Source organism: Zootoca vivipara, chromosome Z1, assembly GCF_965207765.1.
Source record: "Zootoca vivipara chromosome Z1, rZooViv2.hap1.1, whole genome shotgun sequence".
Classification (NCBI taxonomy): Eukaryota; Metazoa; Chordata; class Lepidosauria; order Squamata; family Lacertidae; genus Zootoca; species Zootoca vivipara.
The window spans coordinates 2,523,251-2,539,020 of record NC_142583.1 but is presented as its reverse complement, the minus strand read 5'-3'; the positions used below and the strand labels follow the sequence as shown (position 1 = coordinate 2,539,020).

At 42.6% G+C, this 15,770-nt stretch overlaps 1 long non-coding RNA gene across 1 annotated transcript; it reads right to left on the bottom strand.

Moving 5' to 3' along the window:
• Positions 1-217: 217 nt before the first annotated feature.
• Positions 218-1,376, bottom strand: LOC148687257 (uncharacterized). Its single transcript, XR_015946911.1, has 2 exons — positions 1,185-1,376; positions 218-673 (listed from the first exon to the last, which is right to left on the bottom strand). It is a non-coding gene; the product is annotated as an uncharacterized LOC148687257 (long non-coding RNA).
• Positions 1,377-15,770: the final 14,394 nt, after the last annotated feature.

Below are 15,770 nucleotides of genomic sequence, written 5' to 3'. Positions count from 1 at the left end.
TCCATGTGACTAATCTATGAAGAAGGAAATAGCAGCGTCAGGGGCAACAATGTGTTAAACAGGATGAAAAGTAGGTGAATATTTGAGACAGAAGCCTAATATTTTCTCTGCAAAGCCTTTTACACACATCAGGACAACTGAAATGCTGTTTTCAATTTGTTACAAAATAGGCTTTTGCTTGCTCAAAGTTGGCAAAAGAATGAGGGTGACTTTCATGTCTGAGTCTCCAATTTTCATAAATGCTCATTTTAATAATAACAAAAGGGGAAAAAAGAGATCTAGCAGAAAGAAAATAAACACTACTGCTCAGTCTTTGATTTGGGTTAATGTACATAGTGAAGCAATTAAAAAAAAAAGGCTTAATGTAAATTGGTTTTCCAAGTAAATGATGGATTGGATAGCGTTGGTTGGATACATAACATTTATCCCCTGGGTTAATGATCACTCACTTCCAATTCTGCTTAATCCTGCTACAAAGTTAATAAATATTTATTTTGTCCCAACAGTCTCTCCTAGGATCCTTGGATGAGAAGCATTTGCGGAGTTTCTTTTGCTATGTGTTCCATAAAATTACACTTTAGCTTCCACTAGTTAAAGGCCTTCACACATTTTCAAAGTGCTAGTTGCATTCGGTTACACTGTGGCTTTGCTGACTCCACTTTACTTTTTGTTCCTTCACAAAAGAAATGAGAGAAATGTTATTTTTGGAGACAGAGTGCAACATCTCTATGACTGGGAAATTCCAGATTTTCTTGAAGGAAAGCTTAAACGTAGAACGACATTGGGTGGGCATTGGAGTGTGGAACTGAAGGTCAGTTGGCTTTCTAATTGAAGCAGGCTGAATAGGAAATCATTAACTAAGGGAATTCATTTTGAGTTGCCAACAAATTTCACCTGGGCAAAAATTGCTGCCAAAGTTTGAAGGATCTGCTCAAGTGAAACACTTGCAGGAATTTGAAGAGAAGGTGCAAGCTCGGTGACAAACGTGGCTTACTTTTCAAATTAAATTGTTAGCATTTTGCCAGTATCAAATATCTGTTACAGGATCACTGAACTCCACCAGACTAACTTTGAAATAAAAAGCAAACCATGAGCAAAGGTTCAGAATGCATAGAAAAATGTTCTATCCCAACCCAAATCTGCGCATAATTGCAGCACCTTGTGAGCCCTTCATATCCCCTTACCTGATGGCGTCTACTGCTGCACCTCTCTCCTCCAGGCACACTGGGTTCCACCCAACCTTGGGGGCAGCAGCGAGCATGCATGATGTCACACAGTGGGAGGAGTCCTGATGGGGTCCGGAACACCTCCAAAAGGTCTGATGGCAGATGTGGCCTGGATTGTGCCTTATTTACCATTCAAGGCTGTTATGTACTGAGCTGAATCATAGAACAATAGGATTTCTCATTGATGACTACGAGCTGAATAAAGAGCATGAAATTCACTCTCGACTCAGAGTATATTTCACAGGCACTGATCAGCCTCTTGCTGTGTAGGAGGCCAGGCTAGTTGTTCATCTTCAGTCCTCTGTTGACGCGGAAAGAGCTACTAGACTATTCCTTGACTGACAGTTTCTGGGTATTCTTCCCCACTTCCATGGAACATTCCAGGCAACAGCTCACTGATTTTTTTGCCTCCCACCCCAAGTTCAAAAACAGTTGTTTTATCTGGGTTATCCGTTTTTAACTGGGAGCATTCAATTTCCATTTTGGGAATATTCAAAGCACCCCTAGTCCCGAGGTTCAAAATTGGCCTTGGTATGCAGTGAGGAGGAGATGCAATAATTTGCGCAGAAATCTTTATAGAACAATAATAGAATTGTAGGGTTGGAAGTGATCCCAAGGGTCATCTAGTCCAACCCCCTGCAATGCAGAGGAATCTCAGCTAGATTGTACATGACAGGTGGCCATCCAGCCTCTGCTTAAAAACCTGCAAGGAAGACTCTTAGGAGTCTGTTGGGTCAAGTAATTCTGTATTTCCCAAACATGAACATGTAGCATCCACATGTATTTTACACCGAAAATAGCACGTTACAGCACGATTATAAGACTCCATTGTATTTTTGTAGGACAGAATTGCACTGGCCTTTTCAGTGGTGTAATAGCACGAGTCCTGTTGGGTCAGACCATCCTTCTGGGAAGCCCACAAGTGGAACATGGAATCGTGTTGTCCTGTGCTGTGTTTCAACGTTCTTTCCCAACAAGGCATGCTTCATGTCTGAGAACAGATTTTCACCTGGGTCTTCCTGGTCCACTTTTGCCACTCTATCCATGACTACACCCAGGGGCGTAGCAAGGCGCCGCGACACCCGGGGTGGCAAATTGCCATGCACTTGGGGGGGCATGGCGTCACTATGTAATGATGCATGCGTCGCTACATAACAACGCATGCGTGTTATGTAACGACGCATGCATCATTATGTGGTGGGGTATTGCCGCCCCTCCACGCCTCCAAAGCTGCGCACCTCCAGCCTCCCGTACATGCAGAGTGGGCTTTCTACCCGGAGTTTGTAGCTGGAGGCACACAGCTTTGGAGGCGTGGGGGGGCATGCTTGTTACGTAGTGGAGTATCGCTGCCCCCCGCGACTCCACTTGGCGCCTCCACCCCTGCAACTCCCAAGCTGAGCCTCCAGCCTCCCGCTTGGCGCGGACTTTTTACCGGGAGGCTGGAGGCTTGGCTTGGGAGTCACAGGGGTGGGAACGCCAAGTCACACACACCCCAGAGTGGAACCCGGGGCAAACTGCCCCCATCGCCCCCCATTGTTATGCCCCTAACTACACCATAGGGGCCACTACTCCCATCACCACCAAAACATATAGGGAAAAAGAGAGAAAGGTGTAGCTCATGACAATCAAAATCCAAACCGAAACTCTACAAACACATCAGTGCAATTTCTCAACCAAGTGTGCATTGGTGGTGTATTATTTTTTCCTATTTAAAATTATATTTGGGGATAACATCTCTGCACAACACGGTGATAAACTGTAGCTACAAGGAGATCAGAAAACCTTAAGAACAGCCGGTGCTCCCTCTTAGGAACAGACAAGCGTAATACTTTCAGAAACAAAAGGCCAACAAGGCAGATTTCTGTCGATTTTGCCCTTTCAGTTAATATTTTCACTTCGTGGCCTCAATCCTGGGACATGTTCAGTGTGTTATTTATGAAATATACCAGAGCTATCCTAAATACTTTGTCTCTATTTTCTGCTCATGCAATAAATGTCCAAAGAAGTTTCTTGGCACTGTCTTCACTTTCAAAATATATAGGCATATACTTACTTTTTTCAAATTTTATTTCAAATTTTCATTTATAACAAAAAAGGAAAACATTCAACAATAATTCTAACAATTTTAACCTCGACTTAGGAATCAAGATTATATATGCACTCTTCCAGCATTCATAAAGTCTTTTAATGGTTGTGTTAGGTAATCTTGTAACTTTTTATAATATATTGCTGAAAGTCCATCAGGTCCAAATGTCTTCCTTCCTTTCCCTGTGATATTGCTTTCTGTAGTTCCATCATTGTCTCTGGTCCATTCAAAAATGTCATTTTGTCTATTGCTATCTTTCGTATCCCACTGTCTTCTAAACATTTTCCGAAAGGCATATACTTACACTTCCCCCACTGAAATAATATGAACCTAAAAATGCTTACTGGTTTTCATGGGCATAGCCAAGGGGCAGCTGCTTCTCCTAGATCAAGTAAAACCATAGAAATACTTAACTAACTGACCAATTATGTCGGTTCTGCCACTCCCATCAAAAGTCCTGCCCCCTCTAACAAAAATCCTGGCTACGCCCATGCTGGCTTTTGCTAAAGTGTAGCCGTTTTATTTACCCAGAAGTAAGTTATACAGGTGAATGTGCTTTGGGTTGCAGTCCTAGGCCGGATTGTGTCCACAGTTTGCTGGGGAAAGTGGCTTCTGCAGATAGCAAAGACTAACAATAAATTTGTTATGAAAATCTAAATAAGGGTAAGTTCTCCTATAGAAAAATAATATATATTGTCCTCACTCTGAATACTAAAATTGCTTTAACAACAAGAACAGCATTTAATACAACTATGGGAGGTAGAATCATAGAATCATAGAGTTGGAAGAGACCACAAGGGCCATCCAGTCCAACCCCCTCCTAATCAGGAAACACCATCAAAGCATTCCTGACAGATGGCTGTCAAGCCTCTGCTTAAAGACCTGCAAAGAAGGAGACTCCACCACACTCCTTGGTAGCAAATTCCACTGTCGAACAGCTCTTACCATTAGGAAGTTCTTCCTAATGTTTAGGTGGAAGCTTCTTTCTTGTAGTTTGAATCCATTGCTCCGTGTCCGTTTCTCTGGAGCAGCAGAAAACAACATTTCTCCCTCTTCTATATGACATCCTTTTATATATTTGAACATGGCTATCATATCACCCCTTAACCTTCTCTTCTCCAGGCTAAACATACCCAGCTCCCTAAGCCGTTCCTCAAAAGGCATCATTTCCAGGCCTTTGACCATTTTGGTTGCCCTCCTCTGGACACATTCCAGCTTGTCAGTATCCTTCTTGAACTGTGGTCCCCAGAACTGGACACAGTACTCCAGGTGAGGTCTGATCAGAGCAGAATACAGTGGTACTATTACTTCCCTTGATCTAGATGCTATACTCCTATTGATGAGGCCCAGAATTGCATTGGCTTTTTTAGCTGCTGCATCACACTGTTGACTCATGTCAAGTTTGTAGTCTACCAAGACTCCTAGATCCTTTTCACATGTACTGCTCTCAAGCCAGGTGTCACCCATCCCGTATTTGCGCCTTTCATTTTTCATTTTTTTTGCCCAAGTGTAGTATTTTACATTTCTCCCTGTTCAAAATAATCTTGTTTGCTTTGGCCCAGTTCTCTAATCTGTTAAGGTCATTTTGAAGTGTGATCCTGTCCTCTGGATCCTGCCCTCCCAATTTGTTGTCATCTGCAAACTTGCTCAGGATGCCCTCAAGCCCATCATCCAAGTCATTGATAACGATGTTGAATAAGACTGGGCCCAAGACAGAACCCTGTGGCACCCCACTAGTCACTTCTCTCCAGGATGAAGAGGAGCCATTGATGAGCACCCTTTGGGTTCGGTCAGTCAGCCAGTTAGAAATCCACTGAATGGTAGCATTGTCTAGCCCGCATTTTACCAGCTTCTTTACAAGCATATCATGGGGCACCTTGTCAAAGGCCTTGCTGAAATCAAGATAGGCTACATCCACAGCATTCCCTTCATCTACCAGGCTTGTAATTCTGTCAAAAAATGAGATTAGATTAGTCTGACATGACCTATTTTTCATTCATTCAATAACTTTGATCTTCCCTTTTATGTTATTAGAAGATGGCAACCGCTGCTGGAACTGCCATCTCTTGGGTGTCTCTGAATCTTTAGTGGCTCCTTCACAGGCACCTCTGGAAAGCAGACATTGGCTGTCACTTATTTTATCTTATTTTAGTAAAGTCAATGCAAAAACACCAATTTACCTGCAAAGGCTAATTAGAAAGTAATGTTGTTTTTCAGCTCCAGCAGATAGCATGCTCATCAGCTCAATAAAAGACAAATGACCTGACATTTCTAAACAAAATTAATTTTCTGTGCGGAATGCTCTCTATTACTTTCTTAGATGATTTCGTACTTTGCTACCTTGTTCTCAGTCACGGTATATTGAAGTAGATTAGCTTTGCATAGGAAACATCATTATTTCTCACATTCCATTTTTAACAATGCATAAGATTTGTATTTATGGCCAGACTTCAATATTCTGTACAGTACTGAACATTTTATGCAGGTAAATATATATTGTTGCCCCCTCATCCTAGCCTTTTGTAAGAGGAAACAAGAAAAAAAAAGTTTGCATAAATCGCATCCTAATTAACAATATTCTTATTTTAAATAGGAGTCTTTTGTAATAAAAAATGAAAGCAAATTCAAGAATGTCATCATGGAATATAACAAAATTGTAGGGCAGGAAGGGGCCACAAGGATCATCTTGTCCCACCCCCTGCAATCTTTTGCCCAATCTTTCATGGGGCTCGAACCCACAACCCTGAGATTAAGAATCTCATGATTTACCAACTGAGCTATATCCACTACAGTCATACCTCGGTTTAAGTACGCCTCGGTTTGAGTATTTTCAGTTTAAGTACTCCGCGGACCCATCTGGAATGGATTAATCCACTTTCCATTACTTTCAATGGGAAAGTTCGCTTCAGGTTAAGTACACTTCAGGTTAAGTACTCCACAGACCGTCTGGAACGGATTAATCCACTTTCCATTACTTTCAATGGAAAAGTTCGCTTCAGGTTAAGTATGCTTCAGGTTAAGTACAGACTTCCGGAACCAATTGTGTTTGTTTGTTTTTTAAAATAATTTTTATTAATTTTACAAACAAAAGGCAATAATCTTTAGTTTTACACCATAAAATACAACAAGACATACATTTCATATTCTCTCGTCCTCTTCCACCCCACCCCCCCAGGCCCCCTCCTGCCACGAGAGGTTCCCATGAAAGCTGGACGGTCGAAGGCGTTTCATTTTATAGCCGGGCTTATCTCCTCCCCCCCCCCCCAGAGCCCACCCCTGCCACCAGTGCGCCCCAGGTCGATGAGGGAAGACAGAGGAGGACAATCGCCCAACTATCTATCCAGACATGTCTTTTAACCAAAAACAGAAATAAAAAGAAAAGAAAAACAAAACAAAAAAGAGTGACTTCCCCCCGACTCTCCCCCTTGATTTTCATAGCTTCTCAAAATCATTACATACAGTTTCATTGCAAAAAAAGAAAAAGAATTCCAACTCCTCATCAATAAACATACATCATACCATTATCAAAATTCATAAAAACATTTTTTTAACAGATATCATATTTTTAATTCCCTAGCCTGATCTTCTCCGCACAAGGTTTTTTCATAAAAGTACTCCTTTCCTTATTTCCCTATATTTCTTCTATTCATAATTATTATTACTTCCTCCTCCCTCCTGGACTCCTTCCCCCATTTGATACAGTGATTCCAAAATAAATCCAAATTCCAAACTCAGATTCCATAAACCCAATCCAAATTCCATAACCATTTTTTCCTTTTCTGGCCTGCTTTTAACTCAAAATAACCTCATCCCACTCCCAATCTATCCCATTTCACCACCCAAGCATTTGCCCTCCCCTCTCTCTGCCCCTCTATCATCCCACACTCTTTCCCTTGCCTATTTGCATTTTCCCACATTTCCCATGAAATCAGTTCCACTTCTTGTTGCTCCACTTCTTGTTGCTCCAATTCAGAGGTATCAGAGCGATCACATGAATCCTGATCAGTCTTTTCTCCTAGCTGGGCTTTTCCTTCTTCCTCTTCTATATATTCTTGCAAATTATCTTCAGATATTAATTTCCCATTGTCAATCCCGTTGTGAATGACTTTATTCAGTTCCTGACATTGTTCCCTAATGTCTTTTAGCTGTGCATTGAGCTGTTGCTGCCCAGTTACAATGTCTCCAAGAAGTTTTAACACTGTCCTCTGAAGCACAGATGTTCCGGATGTTGACATTCTCACGCAAAGGCAGAAGAGAGATAAGAGGACAAAGAGCCATGGAGGGTCCGAATTCCCAGACAAAAAAGATCCAAAATGGCTGACAAGTAATTTCCCAAAGTTCTTATAAAACAATCACTGTATCTCTTTTCTTTTCATCGCAAATCATTTAGCCTTCGTTGTTGACAGCTGTCAACCTTCCCTCTCGTAAGCACCTCGCTGTTTCTCCTGGGGTGCCGAGTCCAGGGTTGAGAAGGGATTTCTTGCTGTAAACTTTCCTTTGGGCTTTTAGTTCTCTATGTCCCTTTTCTTCTGGCTTCGGGCTAAAACACTGCCCCTAATTCCTCAATGGGTAGAGACTGGCTCCCGTTTTTTTTTTGTCTCTTCCCTTACACCAATTATCCAAATCAAAATCCAAATTAAAATCCAAACTTACTTTGACAAAATCTTTTGTTTTCTTGGGAGAATCCACCGCTTACCGGGTAAGGACTCGGAGCTTCGCTTCTAGGAGGTAAGTTGGAACCCAAAATGGCTCCCGCGACTCCACTCCGCTGGCTCTCGATCGCTCTACTGAGCTCTCGGGCAGCGGAGGAATCGCGAACGGAGCAGCCGCTGGGTGCTTGAGTCACCGGGACGCTCTTCCCGATGTTTTTGTGGGGAGTCCGCTCGCTCTGCGGACTTCCCCCCCCTCCGCGAGGCCAGGGACTTCGGAGCGCGAAGTATCTGCGTCCTTCTTCACCGGCGCAACGAACCGGAAGCCTCCCAATTGTGTTTGTAAACCGAGGTACCACTGTATAGATGCATAATTTATCCCCATTTTCAGACTTGAAACTCCATCAAATCACCAAGAGCATGATTTCAGAGAAAATGAACATATGCTCACTCTTACATTGAAAATGAAAGCGAGTCTCCTTAGTTTCAGTGGTGGTTACTCCCAAGTAAATTGGCACAGAATTGTAGACTTATGATCTTGGTTAGATCATATCATTGTTAATTTGCTTTTTTGGTTCCAGACAGGGACTTACGCTTTTGAACGCTCTTCTGCCTACTGAACAAAGGTGCACACAGACACATAGGATGTCAGTTGAGAAAGTTTGGTCCAATCCTGCTCCTTGACATACTTGTTTTTTTACAGGCAGAGAAGCTTCCAGGATTTAACATTGGGATATTCCATTGAGGTATGCTAAAACTCACTGGGTGTTTAGTAGGTTAATGTTTAACTGTTGATGTTCTCTGCTCTTACATGTGAGTGTGTAGCTTTAGATCACATGAGTAAGGTATTCAATTGTAAATCACCATTTTGAAGGAAGTTTCCTTTGGTTCATTTGTTCCCAGGCACAGTCAGAGAAGGATGTGCTATTCATGCCTCTTCAGAGGAACGGCCTCAGGCTGCAATGCAGTCTAATGGAATCTCTGTGTGAAGAAACCTTAGAATTTAGGTCTGTTTAGAGTTATATAATATTTATAAGAAGATGCCGAGCCTATGCTTTGACATGCATATGTCTTATGGAACTATTTGGATATATCATAGATGGTTTTTGTTTCTCTTCAGAAGAAACTCTTCTGGTGAAGCATTAAATCATATTTATGGGTCTGGACAATTTTTATTACAAAAGGAGTCAGTTTTTATTCATCCAAGCTGTGCAATATTAATATCTGCAAGATCCAGTTCCTCACCCCTGTTGTAGCTGCATTGGTCCACCTCTAGTCTGTGTGTTCTTGTTGTTTCTCCTACCCATAAACTCTAAATTTAGAGCCTACTTTTTTTTACTCTGCAAAATGCTATGTATGCTCATTGATGATACCAGCAGAATAAATGGACAAAAGTTTTCAGACTTAAAAAAAAAAAAAAGAATTCTTAGGGAACAAGTCCCAAGGCAGCCTTGCTGAGATCCTCGATTCATTTTCTTGACCTACCATGTTAGTTTAAGAACGTTCCCCTGAGTAAGAAAGGGGTATTTATGATTCAACAGAAAGAATATTTTGCCTACAAATAGCAATTAACTTTCCCTGCCAAAAATCAAAATTTGAGATAATTGTCATCCAAGTGCAATTGTTTCCGCGTTTATAGAATTTATAGTAATTCCGGAGCCAAAGGAATGTGTTAACTGGGGAATACATTGGACAGGCTATTGAACAGAAAATATTAATGAAATGTAAAAAGGATTTTTTTTTAACAGAATACTAATCAGGCATGACTTGTAATCAGGTAAAAAATGTGAGCAGCCACATTGGTCCATCAGTATAAAAGTCAAACAGGGACCCCCCCCCCCCCAATAGAAGCTCCCTTTGTTCCATTTTTGCATTTAAACTCCAGCCTAAATAATAGTTTAAGTGAACTCCAAAGCTAGCTCACATATATGTGCTTTTTAAAAGATGGTCCCAATAATATTATTATGTTATTGTTGCTGCTTGCATTGAAGTGCAACCTATTTGTCAAATTAATCATGGTTCACTATTCTGATTTTTTTTTTTAAAGTGCACTGAGAAGTCAAAGCTAATTTTTAAAATATTTGCAACGTAAGAAAGGCTATTTTGGGTTAGAAAACTCATTACCTTCGTCGTGAAAAAGTTAGTCATTGATATTGAACATGTTACAAATCACATGAATTTTAGGAAATGTCAAGCTACTTCAGAGAAGAGGTCGGGCCAAAATGGTTGCTTAAGGGAGGAACAACTTCATTGTAAAAAGAACAGTGTAGAACAGCAGCATGACTCAGTCAGTGCCTCTATTTGATTCTGTGTCACCTATCGCTGAAGTAGCAATTTGACATCAGAGGAAATACTGGGAGCATTTTTGTTAAAGGCATCTTGTGCCTGGCAACGTCACTTGAAGAAAAATGGCACCAGCCACCACTGTGACTTGGCGGCTTCTCTGTGCTGTTGCTACTGCACCTTTTCCTTCCGTCTAGATCAGCCTTTCTCACCTTGTGTCCTCAGATGTTGGACTACAGCTCCCATCGTCCTTGACTACTGGATCCCTTCTCACCATCTGGGGACCCAAGGTTGAGAAAGGATGAACCAAAAGAGGAGGGAAGTTCCCGGCAACAAGAGGGAAAGCAGGAGGCAGCATCTCAAAGGTGAACAATCCCTCCCCCATTTTTGAAATGAGTTGCTTCAGAATAAAAAAAAATTTATAATGTTGCATGATGCTATTGAAGCAAGGAAATACAGTAATTAGGGTGAAACTAGTGTCATTAAAATAGGAGTGAGACAACACAGTAAAAAAAAAACTTTTGGGACACATAAAATACTAAAAATATTGAAAGATTCACTAATACAAAACTCAAACGGTTAGAGCATGATTCGCCAAGGTTGCAGCTTTGATTCCCTTATGGAGGGGTCAGCAAACCTTTTCAGCAGGGGGCCGGTCCACTGTCCCTCAGACCTTGTGGGGGGCCGAACTATATTTTTGGGGGGAAATGAACAAATTCCTGGGCCCCACAAATAACCCAGAGATGTATTTTCAATAAAAGGACACATTCTACTCATGTAAAAACATGCTGATTCCCAGACTGTCCATGGGTCAGATTGAGAAGGTGATTAGGCTGGATCCGGACCCCAGGCCTTAGTTTGCCTACCCATGCCCTTATGGGTCAGCTGCATATTCCTGCATTGCGGAGGATTGACTTGATGATCCTCAGGGTCCAACTCAAAGATTCTATGATATAGAAACAGAAGAAACATCAACCAGATGCTTAAAAACTGTCTATTGCCAATGGGAATACTGGCCTTAAAACGCACACCAATGCGTTCTCTAGTGTGCTCTGTAACCACATAAATTCAAGGTCTGGTTATAAGGAGCTTATATAACCCAGTTAGGCACTGACTTACTGCCTCAGTCCTAGACACACCCAAACCCAAATGTATGCAGCTGAGTTGTGGAAGGGCTTTGTCTCCCTAAGGCACTGTGTGTTAAACCACAGAGCCTAGGGCTTGCTGATCAGAAGGTCGGCGGTTCGAATCCCTGCAACGGGGTGAGCTCCCGTGGCTCGGTCCCAGCTCCTGCCCACCTAGCAGTTCGAAAGCAAATCAAAGTGCAAGTAGATAAATAGGGACCGCTCCAAGCGGGAAGGTAAACGGCGTTTCCGTGCGCTGCTCTGGTTCGCCAGAAACAGCTTTGTCATGCTGGCCACATCACCCGGAAGCTGTCTGTGGACAAACGCTGGCTCCCTCGGCCTATAGAGTGAGATGAGCGCCGCAACCCCAGAGTCGGACACGACTGGACCTGATGGTCAGGGGCCCCTTTACCTTTAGTTGTGACCAAAATATGAGGGGGTAGGGGGAAGCCCCATTGCCGCCACCATGTCATTTTAGCAATTATGAATTGCTTTTTCTAACGTAGCTGAGTTTTATATGCGTTATAACACTGTGACACCAGATGGCGCTGTGGAGCCTCGTCTTTTGCCAACGTGATTTCCCATTAGGAAGTTTGCAAAGCATTTTCCTGAAATGCTTTTTTTTTTAAAAAAAATGTGTCTAGATCCAGCCATAGTGCCTGTTCCCCAAAGGCAAAGAGGTGCCTGCCTGTTCTTTCAGAGCTCCATTCATAATTGCAAAAATGTTACAACAAAGAAGAGTGTGTGTGTGTGTGTAACAAAAACCACTCACTGGGGGAAGGGGTAAAACAAGAGCATCCTTGGGCAAAAACGTTCTCTGAAGGAAGTGGGCTTTCTACGCCACTGCAGAAGCACCCTCCCCTCGAGTCATTTCCAGAAACAAGAAGCATTGCTGGGAACTCCCCCCCCCCTTTGTGGCTAGTAGCCTTCAACAGCCCTCTCCTTCATGAATCTGCCTAATCCAGAGGCGTAGCTAGGTGAGGCAGGGGGCGCTGGGCGCCACACTGTGGGGCCTGCAGTTAAGCCCAGTTTTGGCACAGAAACTGCTTTGGCTGCCCTGTACGATGACTGCTATTAGGAGAGAGGTGGGGAAAATGTTTCCTTGTTAATTCTCCTTTACCTCTCAGCCTTTCTTCTCCTCACCAACAGAAGGAGGTACCAGACAAGGCCCCACAGCATTAGGCTAGGGGTGTCCAAGTGTCATAGGGGCAGGATGCTCCTCTGACAACCTGCTCAGGCCATCTCTGGCTTCCAGATCTCCTCTTCTTTGTTGGATTTTTTGAATAGTCAAGTTACTTTAGAGCCGGTCTAATGTAAATACTGTCTGTTTAAGAGAAACAGGTGCCGGCATTTCTGTTAATTGCTCCCAGGCGTGGGTTCTGCTCCTTGTATATAAGGCTCTGCCAGAAAGCCTTCTGTATCTCTTAGTTAGGTCTTTCAGTTTGATTCATCTCTAAGTAGATCACTCTCTCAGTTGTTCTCAGTTTAAGAGATTCCTTAGTTGAATCTTAGTATGAGAGTTGCTTAGTTATAAATCTAGTTTGCTGTTAATTCTTGGGTAGTTTTGTGGGAGTTTGTGGGAGAAAGCATTTATCTTTAGTTTAAAGTCTCTTTAGAGTCAGTTTGTTTTTCAGTTAAAGAAACCCAACTGTTTGCATTTTCATCTGCATACTTTTACAAGTGTGCAGCTAGTAAGGGGTTTCATATAAGGGAAATAATACCCTACGCTCTTGGTGGTGTTTTCTTAGCCAGGTCAACTTCTGACTGTGTATACTCTGCGTGAAGCGTACTTTAAAGGGCCACTGTAAACTGGGATATATGATTTAGATTAAGCAAGTTTCAATACCCAGTTTTCTCCAATATTATTCTTATCATATATATTATTATCCAATATTCCTAGGCTGCTGGGTGCCTCACCGGATACAGACACTTCTTGGTGTCCCAATTCCATCCTGCTAGAACTCTTTCTAGTGTCCTCCAGCTCCAAGTCTCCAAGCTCCTCCCATTCCACCTGGAGGTGCAGCCATCTCCTCCATGACACCTCCAGGGGACTCGCGACATTCAGCACACATGGCGGCCATTCCCAGCTGTAATGAGGCCTTAGTTAGTGCCTGTAACTGCATTTGTTCACATTCATCTTCACTATCCTTGTCTCTTCCCTTCCTGTTGGCATCTCCTGGACAATAAAAATTTATATCTTTATAAAAAGGCTTGTCTCTTTTGCCTGTTTTTGTAAAACTGCTGCTTCCACCAACAGCCCCATATGAGAATGAAGGCATGAATCACTGCTACAAGGCTAGGTTAATGAGCTTAGAAGCAGGGCAACTGCTGGGCTTCCCAAAAGGCAAGAGGAAGTACCAAACATATTTTATTAAAATGTCTCTCAAAATCTCCTGTAACTCCCAGAGGACGATATACTATGACTGGTACATAGATCTTTGAAGGCAAAGAAAATTATGGCAGCAGCATCTCTGGGACAACCTATCTAAGATCAGGCATTCAGTTGAAGACTTACAATTAACTATTAAATTATTTAATTAACTATTAAAAGAACCACTGAATTTCCTGTTCAATGATTTCCTTCAAGAGATAACGTACCAACAAAAGGTCTCTCAAAGCTACAAGAAGCCCAGCAGGCTTTTTCTGGGGGAGGGTACAAATGTGTTGTTGTGCACCTTGTTTGTTTTAATTACAGTTTTCAGGAAGGAATCTAAACTGCCACCACCGAATTAATGCCCCAGTCCATGGATCCTGAAAAACCATAGAGTGCTGTGTCCATGTGTGTCACAAGCGCATCCATGTGCCTTAAGCTCACTGTGTGCTTAACTATGGAACAGATGTGGAATGGATTTTAAAAGGCTGACTGAGTCCAAGAAGACTGAGTCATACGAGTGTTGCTTACACCTTGAGCCTGAGTTAACCCATCAACAGAAACTCAGAATAACAGCATTAATATTGACATGACATGGCAAATAATAACACTCGGCATGTGGTGAGAAGAAGTCTCTTAACAGCTGTGAACAAAATGATCCCATGATGATGAAGCAAATGGACAAGGAAATTTGTTAACTATTTTCTTATGTTTGCATTCTGCTTTTCCAGGACTACAACAAGATACTATTTGTTAAACCTTCAGTTGCTCATGGATTCTTCAGTTATAGGCACTCGTTCCTTGTAAAGGAAACATTATTTTTAAAAAAGAAAAAGACATTTGCATTTTATCTTTAAGCTTTACCCAGCAAAAGGCTCATTAAACATGCTAGGTTCTTTTATTCCGACACAGTTGATAGCCCAAGCTTTCAGTTATTTATAATAATTTGTGAACACACGTCACCAAGTCAGCTGCTGAATAACACATCTGAAAGAAATCCGTTGCTAGTCTCATAATGAATCAAAGATATGCAGCAGTATCTAGCCAAGAGAACTTATTCCCTTTCAAGTAACATTTGCTTGCGAACCCTTCCTTTTCTAATGTCTTTTCAGCAACTCTAGAGCTCTTTAAAAAAAAAAAAACACTATCAGAAGTACATTCTGCCTTTTAAAAACCAATTAAAGGTCCCCCTGATTTATGGAGTGGGAATTTATATCTAGGGGGGAAACTATATTGCATCCAATCACTTTCAAATATTGTGGCAAAAATTTGATTTCGTACTGTGGAGCACTCCTGTGGGAAACAATGCAAGCTGATTTTGACTTTCCTCAACAGAATGCATGGTAAATGCACAGTCAGTAAGGCAAAAACTTTTTTGGCCTACTGCTCCCTTTTCAGTGAAAAGAAATTACTCAGCACCCTCTCCCCCCCACCCCCGGAAATCTGCCTCCTTCAAGCAAACAAATAGTAAGATGCAGTGACAAATTTGCATTCTTTTATGTATCTACTAGTATCTGAAGCCCGTTAAAATGACGGGTGCTAGAGCACGTGTTTCGGCAGCGGCAAGGCCGGATCGCAAGGACATTCGTAGAGGTGATGAAAAGATGTGGTGATGGTGGTGGCTTATAGGTTTATCAATGGCACTGGCAGAGGAAAGGGGGGCAGGAATAGTTGCCTGCAAAGGGTGCCACGGGGCTGCAGAGTGAGAGGGGCACCTCCCTGCTGTACTGCTCTTCCTTTCCCCCCTGCCTCGCCTTCCCTCTCCGCCAGTGGGAGAACATGAGCTTGTGCCTGTGCTGCCGCCCCCTGAACCCACTCATTGCCCTTGCAGCCACCGCAGGGAGGCAGAAGCAGGTGAGAGGGAAGGACAGTCGGAGCGGAAGGAGGACTGTGGAAGAGGACGGGGCTCCCTGATGAGGGACAGGGAGAGGGGCGGCAAAAGCCCCAAGTACGCCGCTGATCAGTGGGCAACTACATGCAGCCTCCATCGCGAAGCAGCAGCTGTCTTGGACCCCTTATTGTGCCCCTTGA